The sequence below is a fragment of the Neofelis nebulosa genome, chromosome 4, assembly GCF_028018385.1.
Source record: "Neofelis nebulosa isolate mNeoNeb1 chromosome 4, mNeoNeb1.pri, whole genome shotgun sequence".
NCBI classification, from domain to species: domain Eukaryota; kingdom Metazoa; phylum Chordata; class Mammalia; order Carnivora; family Felidae; genus Neofelis; species Neofelis nebulosa.
The window spans coordinates 15,392,269-15,409,040 of NC_080785.1; the positions used below are offsets into that span (position 1 = coordinate 15,392,269).

Genomic DNA, 16,772 nt, shown 5'->3' on the forward strand with positions numbered 1-16,772 from the left:
TCAAAATCTGACTCTGGTACCTGGGACTTTGCTCTGGGAAATGCTCCTGAGACTCCCAACCCACTTCTTAAAAGCACATGCTAGGGTCCTTGGCCTCTCCCCTTGGTATATACATCACCAGCTAAAAAAGCTGTTTATAAGCCAAGGACAAAACAAGCTCCCAGGTGAAAATCATCAGATATTTGAGGAGTAGAGTCACAACAAAAGAGACGATAACTGGGACGAATCGTGCTAGACAAGCCAGAATGGAACAAGACAAAACAAGAACTTAAAAGAAGCACGGGAAAGATCCTTACTAAGATAGGAGAACAATAATAACAAACAAGCAGCTATAAGAACCAAATGGAAATAGTGGGTATGAAATACGTGATAGGTGAATAAAGCCAAAAGATTGGATAAAAACAAGAATGACTACATAGCTGGAAAATGAATAATGATCCAGATCAGCTCAAGGAATTTTCTCAGAAGGTACTGGAAGGAGATGGAAAATATGAGAGAACATTAGAGAGATGATGATGATGATGATGATGATGGTGATATGATGTAAATATATGTATGATATGTGTCCCAGGAAGAGAGGAAATAGATTTAGGAAAGGGAATATTTACAGAAATCCTAAGAACTTCTTAAAAAAAATTTTAAAGTCTATTTATTTTGAGAGAGAGAGACAGCACAGATCACAAGTGGGGGAGGAACAGAGACGGGGGTGGGGGGAGAGAGAGAGAGAGAGAGAGAGTCCCAAGCAGGCTCCACACTGTCAGCACAGAGCCCGATGTAGGGCTCAAACTCACAAACCATGAGATCACGACCTGAGCTGAAATCAAGAGTCGGTCACTCAACCGACTGAGCCACCCAGGCGCCCCAGAACTTTCAAAAATTAAAGATAAAAAAGATTCCAATATAAAGATCTCATGGTGCACCACACAGGGTAAATATGGAAAAACTAAAACTTTGACACGTTCTAGTGAAATTTAAGACCATTAAAGACAAAAATGAAATTCTAAAAGCTAGAGAGAAGGAGCAGCTAGTCCACAAAAAAGTAAGAATTAGATTGACATCGATGTTTCTAACAAACACTGGAGACAAAACGCAATCAAGTTATGTTTTCTAAGTGATGAAGGAAAATAAGCTGGAATATTATATCCAGCTAAACTCTTATTGAAATGTGAGAATGCAAAGATAATATGTTCAGACACGCAAGGCCTCAGAGAGTTTACAGCACACGGTCTCTTTGGGAACTCGCCTCGAAAAAGTACTTTTATACTTAATGTACTAAGCTACATACTATTAATTATACTAATATACTAACCACTTAATAAGCACATGAAAAGATACTCAACACCGTGAGTCGTTAGGGAGATGCAAATCAAAAGAATGAGGTACCACTTCATACCTACCAGGATGGCTATCATCAAACAAACGGAAAATATCAAGCGCTGGCAAGGATGCAGAGAAATTTAAGCTCTCACATATTGCTAGTAGGGTGCAAAATGTTTCAGCTACTGTGGGAAACAGTTTTGTGGTTCCTCAAAAAGTTACGCAGAGTTACCATATGGCCTCTTAGGTACACACCTGAGAGAAGTGAAAACATCCATCCACACAAAAACCTGTCCAGTGGTCCCCCTTATCCGCAATTTCAGTCACCCACGGTCAACCACGGGCTGGAAGCAGATGATCTGCCTTCGACACAGAGTCAGAAGGTGAGGGGTAGTCTAATGCTATGCTACACTGCCTACGTCATTCACCTCACTTCATCTCATCATGCAGGCATTTGGTCATCTCCCATCACCACAAGAAGGGTGAGGGCGGGGCAATAAGATATTTTGAGAGAGAGCATCTTCACATAACTTTTATTACAGTATATTGTTATAATTGTTCTATTTTTAGTTATTATTGACAATCTCTTACTGTGCCTAATTTACAAATTAAACGTTATCATCGGTACGTATGCATAGGAAAACACATAGGATCTAGAGGGTTCAGTAGTATCCACGGTTTCAGGCATCCCCTGGGGGTCTCGGAATGTGTGCCACTTGGATCAGGGGTGGGGTGGGGGGCCACTTGGATCAGGGATGGGGATCAGCACCGAACATGGTACCTAAATGTTCATAGCAGCATTATCCGCAATATCCAAAATGTACAAACAGCCTACGTGTCTATCAACTGATAAATGGATAAATTAAAAATGTGATATATTCATCCAATGGGATATTATTCAGAATATAGATAACTGCGATATCAGGGCAAAACACATCATAAAGAAAAATGAGGGACATTATATATTGGTGGAAAAAATAGATTAAAGAGATATCACCATAACGAACATATGTGCACCCAATAAAATTCATGATTCCTTGAAAAATTAGAAAGACTGAAGAAAACTGGCAAGACTGAAGGAGGACAAGGGAGAAGATGCGTATAAATGAAACAGAATGCAAGAGGAAAACAAAGAAAATGAAGATTATAAGAATGAAAAAATTATGAATACATTTCTCAGAAATTTTCTGGAAGTGCTGACCATGTATCAGGGTTAGGGGGAATGTACTTGCTATAATCCAGTTCACACTTATGATCAGCATTCCCAGAAAATTAGGAATAGAACTTTCTTAACTTCTTTTTTTTTTTTATTTTATTTTATTTTATTTTTTGAACTTTCTTAACTTCTTAAAATCTATATACCAACAACCTAGAATAAACAGCACACTTGAGAAAATTGAGACAAGGAACAAAGATGTCACTTTCACCACTACTGTTTAAATAGTATTAAAGGGCCAGTCTAATGCTCTAAGATAAGACGAAAGTGAAAGAATTGGGAAGGGAGATTAAACTGTCATTTTGAAAAGGTTATATATTGATTTCAGTAATTTTGACACCCGACATGGGGCTTGAATTCACAACCCCAAGATCAAGAGTCGCATGCTCTTCAAGTGAACCAGCCAGGCGCCCTGTCATTTTTTGTAGATGATATGATCATCTTCATTGAAAAGCTAATAAAATAATCAGATGAGTTACTGGAATAGGAGAGTTCAGCAAAGTTGCTGGACACAAACCCAACTTTCAGAAACCAACAGCGTTCCTCGTTACCCACAAAAACCATGAGAGTATCGAATGGAGAAGAATATACCACTCATAAAAGCGACAACTATAAAGTACCTAGAAATCAATACATGAACAATACCTTTACGGAGAAAATTTAAAACTGTAAAGTTAATAGACGAAAGAGCAGGAAGACATATTTGTGGCACAGGGATAGGGAAGTATCTCCTAACAAGCGCCTCAACATACATGTAGACAAATAGATCAATTTGGCTGTTAAAAGTTAACATTTTCTGTTCAATTCAGGATGTCCTCCACCAAGTTGAAAGAGGGGTTACGGACTAAAATATCAAGCACACCTACAACTGGTAAGAGAGTATTATCTATAACAAAAGGATACAATGCAATCGAATAATAAGCGGAGATGAACAGGCAATCGGCAGAAGACGGCCTATAGCCTTTCTTGCAATAACAGGGAATTAGAGGCAACCTAGGTATCCCCCTCCAGAGAAACGGGTATCCAGAACGTGGTGGATACATAGTAGGGAATACTACACGGTGATAAGCAGCAACACACAGGATGTACACGTAGCAACATGGACAAATTTAAGAAAAGTGAGAAAAGTAGGAAAGAGCAAGATTTATAGGCCCAGACCATTCGTACAAATGAAATTTGTACACGCACTACATAGCACTATTTTAGAACTGAAGATGCATAACAAGGGGCACATATCAAGAGGGCACCTATGAGACACAGGGCGCTGGGGACTAAGGAAGGAAGGAGAAGCTGAATGTGTAATAAAATGAGGGAATGAGTTGCTGTACTGAGTGATGGTGAACCACGTACTATGAATGGAGGCACGTGGTTAACGCACTGCTTTGCACATGAGGTATCATAAGGCAAAAATAAACTAACACATGACACACACATGGAGTTTGGAAGTGCAGCGGCCACTTGGCCACGAAGGGAGAGCCTGAGGCTGTCAGAGGGCTATCTGTGAGATCTTGGCACTTCGAATGCCAGGGCAGAGACACGGCTAGACGGTGAGGACACCGAATCACTGGATAAAGCTTCCCCTACTCCAGGCTCACCTCTACACTACTCAGTTCTACGAACCAAAAGATTCTCTTTACTGTTGTGTTTAACAGACTTTACTTTTTAGACAAGGTTCTGGTTACTTTTTAAGCCAGGGGTTTGACATCTGCAATGAAAGAATTCTGATATTTATCCACTCCTGTACTGTAAGCTTTTTTTTTTTTTTTAAGAAAGATTAAAAAAAAACAACCCCACTATGGTTTCACCTCTATAGTTTGGGAAGTTAGGAGAGCAAGAGGAAGTATGAATTTAAGAAGAAAAAAGGCAGAAGAGAGAAAGAGAATAATGCAGCCACCATTAATTAGCTCTTATGTGCTAGGCACGATGCTAGGTGCTTTCCATATCCAGTCTCTTAATTCAACCACACACCCCTCGTTGCTATCATCACTGTAGAAATAAGTTAACAGGCTAAAAGGGAAGCATCTTGTCTAAATTAGTGTCACAGCTTCAGAGCGGGGACTCGTGAACCCATCTGTCTAATGTCAGCCTGTTTTCCTTCAAGCTATGCCACCTACTAGAAAAAAGATAGTGGGGAAATGGTAAAGGGACAGACACAGGGCACAGAAGAGGTAAATATACAGACAGAAAAAAACAAGCCATGTCAAGGCACACACTGACGAGGAAGGGCCATCGTTTTTGAGGCAAGGACACGCATGACACATCAGAGGGGGCTGTCCTTTGAAGAAACTCATGATCTCCCTCGCGTGTGACTCCACCCTTGGTGTACCCAGAGTCACCTCTTCTGCTTTTATTTCCAATTTTCCAAATTCCTTTAAACAAGAGATTGATTTTCCCAGGCATTTCTCAAAGCTTTACTTGGATGAGAAGCAACGTCAGAGATTCCAGACCCTGACTTTCAAATCTAGGATGTTAGGTCATTACTACCCACGCCAAAACGAACTTCCGTGTGATGTACATACACGGGATGTTACAGTTTGCCTTGTGATAGTAATCTAAGTGCTCATCAATAAAAATAAATACAATAAACCGTGATGATACCGTAAGTATGGAAGACTGTGAGCTGTCAAAAAGAACAGAACAGACCCCTATGTACTGATGTGGAATGATCTCTTGAGACAACTGGAAAAAATGCTAGGTACTGTGCAGCAAAGTGCGTATGCTGAATTTATGTTAAAGAGTCAGGTACATATTTATACTTATAGCTGGAGAAATTCGTAGCAGTGGTTGCTCTGAGCAAAGAAAACAGGGACTATAGCCAGGAAAGACACGCTTTGCACTCTGTATGCCCATGTACTTGGTACTTTTTTTTTTTTTTTTAACCAAGTACAAGGATAATCTTTTCCAAAGAAAATTTTGATTTTAAATCAAGCAGTTCATTGTGCCTTCCCTCCAAAACAGAGCCAATTTGGGGCTCTAGCAGGATCTGAGTAGAAGAAATAAGGTCTTTTCCCTTTTCCCAGTGATGAGACAGGGAAGAGCCTCTTTCCCATTTTTCTTTCTTCCACCAAGCCCACCTGTTTCTTAAAAACAAACCAACAAAAGCCCTTTCTCACATCATCCACGTTTGTTGAAAATACATTTAAGTAAAAGGATACAGAACAAGCACTCACACCACGCCTCTGGACTTGGGAGTGTTGATTTTTCTATTTTTCTGTGCCAGTGTGCATTTATATTTATGTCTGCTCTTTCTTAATGCCTGGATATCTTGGTCATTTCTTATTAAAAAATTTTTTTTACTTAGTATTATTTTTGTTTACTTAACCAAATCCTAACATGGCATTAGGCTGTTTCAATCGTTTACCACTGTACAGAAATCCTTGTACCATCCATTTCTCCCTTTGAATAAACTTATAAAAGCAAAGTAACTAACTCCAGCACCAAATTGGTTCACTTTGCCTTTGAACTCCATCACTAGGAACTGTTCCATGCACCCGTTTCCTAACCAACCACTCTCCTGTGGCAAAGCTCAGGCCTGAGACAATTTCTTGCCTACATGGACAGTGTCAGAAGTACTTCCTGCTGCATATATTCCACTATACTCCTTTGAAGAACCCCTTCTGGACACCTGGCCCTCGTTCAACTCTGGAAGGCTGGGAGCATTTCTGGATTACTTGTTGGCTCTCTAAAGGTTATTCTGAAATCCTTAACTCCTTGGGCCAAGTATCTTCTTAGAAACTTTTCCAAACTACAGAAATAATAATAAAACAGAACTAGGTTGAATGATGATAAAAGCTAACATTTACCTAGTACTTACTACGTGTCACCGTGCTAATAAGTGCTTTACATGCCTAATGTTAATTGGAGTTACATGGAAAAAATTCCATGGTCAAAGAAACTCGGGGAAATTACAGGCTTAAAAATATCTTGCTTACAATAACACCTTTAAATATGTTAATATACAAGATGGTGACAACATAGGTGAATGTAGTTGGATAACAATAGATACCTTTAGGGGCTATTACTACCAAGAATCTGCTTTGGCGTATCTGTCTTTAAATATTGTTTTTTAGTGAGGGCCATTTGCAGCCTACGCTCTCCCCCATGCATGAGGGCCATCCCTTTTAAAAATTCTTCCTCTTAATGATAACGCACCAAAAATATGCATAAGTAAAAGGAAAAAAACACTCATATAATCACTCTATACTTTGGGGTATATGTCTTTTCTGTATTTTCTATGCATATATACATATTCGCTTATAAATGACAAACTGTTCAATTTCTCTCACATGTTGCTTTCTATGTCATCTTTTCCCCACTCTTTCACCAGAGTTCTAAGATTGAATTCTTTTTCTACTCTTTATCTTAATAATATTTTCTCCAGAGGTCTCCTACAAGTAAGGATTGAAAAGGTGATCACTTCTTATTTGGGGGTCTTTTTTTTTTTTTTTTTTAAGTAATCTCTATCCCCAACATGAGCCTTGAGCCCATGACCCTGAGATCAAGTTGCACATTCTACCAGCAACTGAGCCAGCCAGACACCCTAAAGATGATCAGTTCTGCCGAATTCCCATATCTACATTTCAAACTTTGACCCTAGTAGTAGTATTCCTTGCTTTCTGTCACACACACACACACACACACACACACACACACACACACACACACCCTATAACCCGGAGGAAGAACCTAGCAAGCCTACATTCCAGGACTTCCACAGTCTGGCTTCTACCAATCCCAGTATACACCTCACACCAGCCTCGTCTATTTCCTGACTCTGCTCGGGACATTCCCCTTTCCTTCTTCCTAGCCAAATCCCAGTATCCTGAGACCCAGCTCAGTGCCATCCAATTGACAAAATCTTCCCAGATCGCTCCAGTCCAATTTCTTCCCTGTTCTGAACTCACATGTCAGGCAGCAATGGACCACACCCTTGTGACAAATTTCGAATTGTTACCTTTTAACTTGTCATGAGATTGCAAAGTGTTTGTCAATACCCTGAAGGTGGGGCCCCTGCCCTTTACTTCTGTATCCGATAGCGCTCAGCACAGTACAATACAGACAACATATACTCAACCACTACTAAAAGAATGAGGTATTAAAATCCAAGTTAGCCCAATAATACAACAGACACAAGAGTAATATGTACATTCCTCTTTATTTAATACAACACATAACACATACAAAAAGAAAAAACACTCATGTAAAAGGTCCTGTCACAAAGGATAGACAGGAAACATCTACACGGAATCAAATAAGGCTCCTGCTTTAAAACAGGGATTTGCTAACTATACCTGGAATATGAGCAAGGCTGTTGCAACAAAAAAAAAAAAACAAAAAAAAAACAAAAAAAAAAATTTTTTTTCCCTGCACTGAAGGCGTATATCCACGGGGCTGATTTTCTCAATTCACAGATCCACGTTTAGGAATGTTTAAGCCCTCTCACATGTCCAGAATTCATCAGGGTTTTATGAAATGTGTGATCATTTTTTGGTTACGAAATTTACCTGTCCTTCTTTCTTCTTAGAAAATAGTGACAAGAGCTCTCTGAAAACTACAGACCGACAAGCCACCCAGAGTTTGGAAAGCTTTGCCACGGAAGTTCAAAGGGTGTGCAGAACCGAGAATGCAAAGGCAAGGTGGCAGTGGGAAGAAGAGTTTAGCTTCTGAGTCATTTCCTGGTGGCCCGCGTCCAATCAAGCACTGGGAAAGACAAAATGGAAACACCTGGGCTCAGTGCAGGGTCGGTAGCAGCAGTTTGGCCATATTCCTGCTCTCCTCAGAGCCGGAAATTAAACAAGCACCAGTTCGTCTCAAAAGAGCCTTATACAAACACACACACATACATACCCACACCCATTCACATGTCATCACCACCCCCTTTTATTTAAATTTATTATTTTTTTTTACTAAAATAATACAAAAAAGGGAGACAGGTATATTTACAAAAATCCATGGCTGGTACAGTACATAATTTTTAAGACACACTAAATGCTACAATCTTTCAGGTCCTGAGATTATTACAAATATCAACTCAAAGCTGTGTTCAGGTCCAGTTTTAAAGGAGGAAAAAAAAAATCCCCAAATATTAAGTCACACACTTATTTAAAATACAGTATATCCCTTCAAGTGAGCAAAAACGCACCTCCCTACAAACAAACGCGATACAGTAATCAGTGCCTTTCACCCAGAGGAGCAGCAATTCTTTAGGCTCCTTCCTTCAAGATCGGTTGTGAAACATGTTGGCATCTCTACCAAGCGCGGAGGCGGCTAAGGTAAGAGGAAGATGTGTACCTGGAGGGAAGTTCCTCTACAGAGTGAACGTTCACTGTATAAATAAGTCCTGTTTTTTCCTTCTGTTACCAAACAAAAGTCTCTCCCTTATCAAAATGCATACCACAAGTGTTGGAAATATGTGCTTACCCAGACTAAAAATCAGAATCTTTATTTCCAATCAGTTATAGCAAATAGGTCTGCAGTTCCGCTATAATTTTACAACTGCGAATAAACTTTCTTGCTTGTAATGAAAGAGAGAAAACACCCATCACTTAGTTACCTTGGTAGACTTTGATTAACGTATTGTTTGGGGCACAAAATTTTCACCAGCCAGAGATTTCATTTCCTTTTCTTTTAAGCTTGACAACGTTTAGTGAGCAAAACACAAAGGCAAGCCCCAGATTACATACTCTTCTTAAGAACAGTTTGATATTTTTGATACTTTCTATAATATAATTTTTCAACGACAGCCAACAAAAGGACAGTACAAAGCTTGAATCTTTTCTATGGCTGGCCAGAGGTCAGAGGAAATTATCTGTAGGTTGCAAACCTGCCTCTACTGGTGGAAGGGCCCCTTACTTATCAGAAGGTCTCAGACGGGATATGTAATTAATTATGTAGGCATAGCCAGGATTTAAAAAGTTGGCCATCCTTGGCCAATTTTCTAAACTCACTATATAAAAACAGCAATACTTTTATCAGCTGAGAATAACTTGTTTGTCTTTTAATGCCCCTTGCCCAAACCGGGGTCATCCTTGGTAAATTTGCAGGTTTGGGAAAGAAAAATCCTATGTGCTGCCACAGGGCACGTCAACCCTGCAAACAGCACACGACAGCCAAAAATGAGAAAAGTTTATGGTTGCGAGGACAGAAAATACAAGGTAGGTAAGATCTGACAAATTAAAGGCAGGTTGTCACACAGAAAAAGATGCCGAGTGGCTGGTCTTCGTTACTGCTGACTCTGAAATGTGCTTGGGGGTAGGTGGAGCTGTTAACTTCAAAAACAGAAGTATTTCCAAGTTATCTTGAGGAATAGTTCTCTTTTTTGTATTTCAATTAGGTTTCCATTAGTGCTCTATTACAAAATATTTTAAAACTAGATTTAAGGTAAAATAGAATTATATTATTCTTAGCAAAATGGGAGAAAATAATGGGCAGAGTCTTCTGAGGAACATTAAAACTGGCAAGAATTTATATGGCCTGTGTGACTCAGGCCTTTGCAAAAGTAGGTTTATTCCAGGGGCGGTATGAAAATAAGCAAGGAAGAGTATTAGGAGAAATAAGAGCCCTTGATAAAAGTCTGCATCTTTTTTGAATAGCCTTGAAAAGTATCAAGAGGAGGCCATGAATTACAGCTACCACACTGTGTAGTAGGAGAGTAATCTAGTTTTTAATACAAGGGAGAAGAGAAAAAAAAATTCCAGTCACCAGTGATGATTCCAAATCCTGGAAATACAGACCCCCTTAACTATACTACTGAGATTTCTGGAAGTATTCTTGACCTGTTTGGGAAACAGTTCAGAAAACTGCTAACCTATTCTAAATAGAAATAGGTAAGAAAGACTGAGAAGTTCAAGAATTACAGTATGAGGAAATTAAATAAAGGTCACAAATAGCTACTTTCAAGCAAACAGTACTTTGGGAGTATCTGAGAAAAATGTCATTTACTGTCAAGTTGTTCAAAGACAGTCTCATTAAACTCCTCTGAGTTCCTGTCTGAGTCTGTGCTAGGATATAAACAGTCTCCTGGACGATGCCTGTACCGTAGTCTTCCCTTCTGAATTCAGTGGAGACACAGGAAAGATGGGCCAGGTGAGTGAGAAAAGGAGGTGAAAGTCTAACCTTTCTGCTCCAGACTCTGGACAACATGCAAGTGATATTCTAGTGTAGCAACTAGCTGATGAAATGGTTAACTTAAGAGCTCAAACTAGAGGTAAGAAGAATGAGGAAAGAAGGAATTCAACATTAAACATTCAAAGCTATTTTTAATTAGAGTCTGACCAACTGTTCAGCTCTATAAACCTGAACACTGTGCCACAGAATCTAAAACGTTCTCAGAACTGAACACTGGGACTATTTTATCTTAACAACCCAAAGACACTCCATGATTCTAACTACAGTTTTGCACCAGTAAAAGGATCTGTACTTAAGTTTTTGAATATAAAGTTCACATTTTAGGATAGAGGAACACACAAAATATCTCTGTGTTATGCTTCTGTTAATTTTCCCTAGAGGAACAAACACACATTCAACAAAACCCTTATGCCTTATTTCTTTGGGTAGAAGTCATTTAACATCTATTATCTGAAGCATGGAAAAGAGGGAAATGTGGAAAATAAAGAGTACGTTTATCTGCATAGCTGATATTTAGAGGTTACTAACTAAGGCCTTATCTGGAAAAAGCAGTAAACAACCAAAAAGTGATTTTTAAGGAAAAACATCCTATCACTAGATATTAAATGGGCCTTGGCCAGTTGTGGGAATTAACCCAGATGCTCGGTCTGCTTGGGCATGGTGCTTTCTCTTGACTCACTTGAGCTGGATAATTTCTTCCTTACGGTCTACATTCTCTTTCCTGACCCTGAATCTGTGCTGTGATTTAATTCTGCACACACTCTCTAATAATTGTTGCTTAGCATTTAGCCCTAACTAAAAATGCAGCATCCATTTTTTCCCCGCTGTTGCTGTTGTTTGAAACGATAAAGGAAAATTGTAAGCATCACTACTTAATATGCCAGGATGGAAAGTGGGATAAAATGATCTTCCTTTCTTCCTTAGAGATGAGCAAAAACCGGTTTCCTTCTACCCCCACCCTTCCCACCCAGCTAAGAAGTGAATCCTGCCTCCCCTCTCCCCATTCTTCTGTAACCTGAGTGGCAGATGACTCCGCCTCCGTCGTGGGTGGAAGGAGCCTGAATTACACAGAGGTGGCTGGGCTAACGGTACACCCAGCTGACGGCGTGTAGCGCCTGCTCCTTCAGGGCAAAGCCAGAGAAGCCAGTAGTGACATGAACAGTACACAGTCTCTGATTTACAAGAATGAGGAGTTGTCCATTCCTGCTTAGAAGCTAAAAGCTTAGCTTTCCATCACCAAACAAGTGCTCTAAGGAAAGCAGACTGAGAAGATGGAAAAGCGAGACGGAAAAAACTTTCAGGATCATTTATCAACTTCAGTAGCCAATCACCCAACCTTTACCTAGCTGCAGCTCCACGGCCTTGGCAAAGATCACACACGTATAAACACCATAAAAGGCTAAAAAAGAAAATCTACTTACAATTAAGCAACTTAGTGTTATTCCCCCTCCCCACTTGTTAACCTGAAACTAACCATTTTCATCCCACCACAAATATGTTTAAATAATATGCATCTGAATTAGAATTCCAGTGATTCTTCTTTAAACTTAAAAATCATATGGTGCTTTTTATACCCATCATGGGGACACATTTTTTAGCCTCTGCGGGAAGATGGTGATACTTTTTAAATCTATAGGACATTTAGAAAAACTCAAAGTATTTTTGAAATAGTAAAGTCTCTGATATCCCTGGGAGGTAGGTGAGTATTATTATACCCAATTTTTGAATGGGTAGTCTGAGGCACAAAGGTTAAATGATATTCCCCCTGTTAAATATAGTAATTCAAGAATGACTCGCCCGAACTGAGGCCGCCAGATAAGCGCTGTGCTCTCAGGTAGCCCTACCAGGAGCCGCTGCTTTCTTGTTCGCCACCCGTCTCCTCTTCCCAATTAAAATGTCTTTAAAAGGGGGCACTTATTAGATATATTTGTACTGGGCTTTGAGGATTGGCTCAACTTAGTCTCCCTTAATGTATCATACCTGTTTTTAACAAGAAACAGATGAATCTTAGATACCGAAAATTAGGCCAGTTTGTTCAAGGGAGAAATCTAAATAACCATAAAATCAGAGTAAGCCAAATGTAATTATCTGGCAAATAAACAGAAAACTGAAGATCTCTCAAGAATGCTATAGGTTATATGAGGGTTTACATGAGTATCTGAAGTCTTTCTGAGTTTATGAACCTTTTCACAGATATGCAGCTATATGAATTCTTCAAAAATAATTTCCCAGAGAAAAATCTGATGCACGTTTAATGTTGACAAAGTTGCCATCTTTGTTCAAAACTTATTCAGATACAACACCGAGCTTCTGACTCTAGCTGCCCATGTCTTTAGTCTTGCCTGCCATAACTTGATAAGTGCTCCTTATCAACTTGACCCACAAAAGACTGTTATTCCAATGCTTTCTCCAATAGTACTCATGCCAAGTTTGAAGGGCACAGAGCAGTGGGTTACATCCAGGATGGTCAATGAGTCCACTAAATTTATTTTACTTGAAATAAATGACTTATTATATTTAGGTATTTTTGTTAACTTCTACAAACAGATACTCAAAGGGGGAAGATAGCATCTTGTATAAAGACAGTTTCCCAATCTACCCATTTGAATTGACTAAAACAATGGAATAAACAAGCCAGAAGTTTTGCAAACACTGAAAGGAGTGTGTTTGGAAAGGATGCGATGGTACAGCAGCTACTAGTTATACACACACACACACACACACACACACACACACACACACACACACATATGTATATGTATATATATGTATATGTATATATATGTATATATATGGATATGTATATTACATATGTATACATATATATGTATGTATGTATCTTATACATATATCCTTATACTTATAAAACAAAAAAAGGAAGAATAATATTACAGCATGACATGATGTTGGCAAGTATGAGATTCTTCCTCCTGAATCCCCTGACTTATTAGCCTGTACTTTAGGATATCTGAGAACACTTTCAAGAGGGGGAAAAAGAAAGAAAAAAAAGGCACTTAACGAAGACAAAGGCCTGAATTGAGCGTGTTTTAGAGGAATAAGCATTTTACCAGAGCTAAGAAATGATTTACAGAGAGTTAAACTTTTCCCCTTAAATTTTATAAAATAAAATTGCAGAACATGTTTGTAATCATTTACCTACTACTGCATTTTTCTTCTGCTTATTACAAAAGCAAAAAACATAACAAAACAATCATACATGCACAAGAGAAAGTAAAAGTGCCCCTTTTGAGAACATAGGGTCAGCAGAAACTATAGTGCTGAAGCACAAGGGAAAGTTCTCAAGTTTGGCCTGATTATAGATTTTTCTCACTCTTCTATTTCTAATTTAAAACAAAGCAAAACAAAACATCAACGAACCAAAAAGGCAAACATAAATTCAAAACCTAAGTGATAATAAAAAGAATACAGGGACCAACCAGTGTGCTTTTACGGTACACTCCTAAAATAAAGTATCCTAACTCTATACATGGGTCAAGTTATATGACAAAACCTCCTAGAAATGAAGAACTGTAAATTAGATTAAAATCGACCAATACAGGCAAAGTTCATGTTACAAATGTAGCAGCAAATATGATAGATAACTGGAGTTCTAAGAGATGATCCCAAGGGACATAGAGTTCTCACAATCAATGGCAGTTTGATTAACAGCAGAATTTCCATTTCAGAAAACGTCTTGAACCAAGTAGAGGTGGAAAGGGGAGTGGTAAGGGCAACCGGAACAGACTAGACGTGTCTGCCCTTTCCAACCCTGGGTAGTAAACAATTTAGATCTGCTTTGGAGGGGGTGGGGTGGGGTGGGGTGGGGTGGGGTGGGTGGCTGGGGATCCTGGGTTAAAAATCTTTCCCAATACGTTGTTTTCAAACAGGTGTCAAACCCACAGTATCCAAACATGTATGTGCCCGGTTCTTCCTCCTACCTCGGTGATGCAATACACCCTATTCAACTTCTAGGATATAAAAAAAATGTAATTTGGGCTAACAACATCCATCAAAGGGGTGGCAGGCATGACAGAATGTACTAACACAATCCTCTGATTTCCTCAGAATATCGGGATTTTGTGACTTCAGATTAACTTCACTTCTTTTTCCAAACCGTTTTTCTTCAGGCTGTTTTAAAACCATGATTTCTTTTACACTTGGATTTGAGAAGCATGTGAGAAAGAATTAGAATTGAGTTATAGTGGAATTATTGCTTGCATTGACTTTGGAGGCTCTGAATGAGCTTGACACTTTGCTCCCAAACAGTCTCCAACTGAGGCTCAGCACTGCTATCTCTGAAGACAACTCTGCTGACCGTTATTGCTTGTGAATACTGAGGATTAACTTGTATGTACAGTAACAGCTTATACATCAGTGAAGGCAATTTAAAATACACGACAGTTGAAAACAAAACAGCTTAATTTTCCTGAATCAAGAATCCCGCTGACTGGGACATAATTAAGTGTGCTGATTATTTTTGCATTGGGATGTTGCTAATGCTCTTCAGAAATACACATTGCTCTATATCCTTTCCAATTACTCACCGTTTTAAAAAATAACACGATTTGACTTTTAAGTGCAAAAATACAGTATGAGTCACAAGTCTCTGTGCTAAAAAATAACCAATTTATATGGTTGTATTTAGTAAGAAAAACTGTAAAGACAGGCACCCATAAAGTATGGACACCATTTTCAATGTTATGATCTAGAAAAGAAACAGTTCTGTATTTACATCTAGGAGCTCTCTGGTCATACTTATCTATTAAGAAATATAAAGATGTTTGTTTCATTTGTACAACATAAAAGGGTCGTCTTGATTGAAATGGACGAAAGTTAGTGAAAATGTGGTGGGGGGCTGAGGGGGGGGGGGACCAGGTAGCAGTCCTCAAGGAATCAAGAGTGAAGAGAACAGAATATCATCTCCATATATATGGACTTTTCAGAGCCAAGAGCCTTCAGATAATTTTAATGGTTAGTTATAAAATAATACTTGGGGGAAGAATTGATAATCCTGTTCTTCTCTAATGACAACCAAGAATTGTCAGGGATCTTCACGTAGCATGATTCAGAACCGATGGATTTAAGAAACCGAAATTATTCCCTGACTTACATTAGTAATGAATTTATATATAAATAAATCTTCATATGCACACAGATGAACACATACACAATTATCAGCAGGAAGAGAGATTAGTATGCACTGTGACTTCTCTCCTGGTGTGGGAAGTAAAACAAAGGCTATTGCTTCCCAAAGGAAAACTCCCATAGAGTATTAGCAAAGACTTCTTTTTCCAAATTAGATAAAAGCAACAGGTATACTACACTCGAATAACTCAAGAATTGGGTAAGCTTCCCTAATTTAAAAAACCAAACAACCTTTAATTAAACATATTCGATTCAAGTCAAGCCTCGCTGCAACATCCCAATATCCTTCCAACTGGGGTTGATACAACATTCTTTGTTTTACTGGTAAACTAAATTCTTAGGGGCAAGTAATTATATCAGTGATTCCTTTGAAATAATCCTTTCCCCTTACTGTAAAAAGTTCTTGGAACTAAAGCTTTCAGTTACTTATTAACTTGTTGCTATGAAGCAAGCCAATGTGACTTTGAAGTCAAAATATAGGTATACAGATCTGAACAGATCTGTGGTAATTTATTCACAGTCCTATAGGCTATTTGGGACTTGTGCTTGTAAAAGGAAAAAAGGGCCAGGTTAATACACTTATTTGAAGAAATGTAAGGGTATAGGGTGACTTGTAATGAAAAAAGATGCAAATCTTGCTACTATCAATTTCATGCTGTTTTTTAGGTTAGTCTATTGTTATAAATGGATCAAGCTTACACCAATCATGGGTATAGTTTGAAAACATTCAGAAGCCTGAATAGGGAGAAAAGGAGACAAGACCAAAGGTGAGGGGAAAAAAAAAAAAAATCAAATCCAATATATTCAAAAAGAACCATAAATTTCTCCCTTAACATCCTTTGTTGAGTATGTATTTGCATAAGGAAGCTATAAGAACTGAGCAGTTTTGTTATCCCGTTATCTGCAGCTTTACTCACATATCAATATTCTCAGTAAATATTAATAAAGCTTGAAGATCCCAAATGCT

The 16,772-nt window shown here is 38.6% G+C and overlaps 1 protein-coding gene across 6 annotated transcripts in view; it reads right to left on the minus strand.

The window, feature by feature from the left end:
- UBN2 (ubinuclein 2) overlaps positions 1–16,772 on the minus strand; it is an 88,303-nt gene that overhangs the window by 1,824 nt on the left and 69,707 nt on the right. For 5 of the 6 annotated variants that reach the window (XM_058724118.1, XM_058724116.1, XM_058724117.1 and 2 more), the window contains one exon: positions 7,670–8,233. The exons of the other annotated variant lie outside the window; for it this stretch is intronic. The gene's annotated coding sequence lies outside the window, so the exon portion shown is untranslated. Of the gene's footprint in view, positions 1–7,669; positions 8,234–16,772 lie in introns of those variants that run through there. 6 annotated transcript variants of the gene reach the window in all.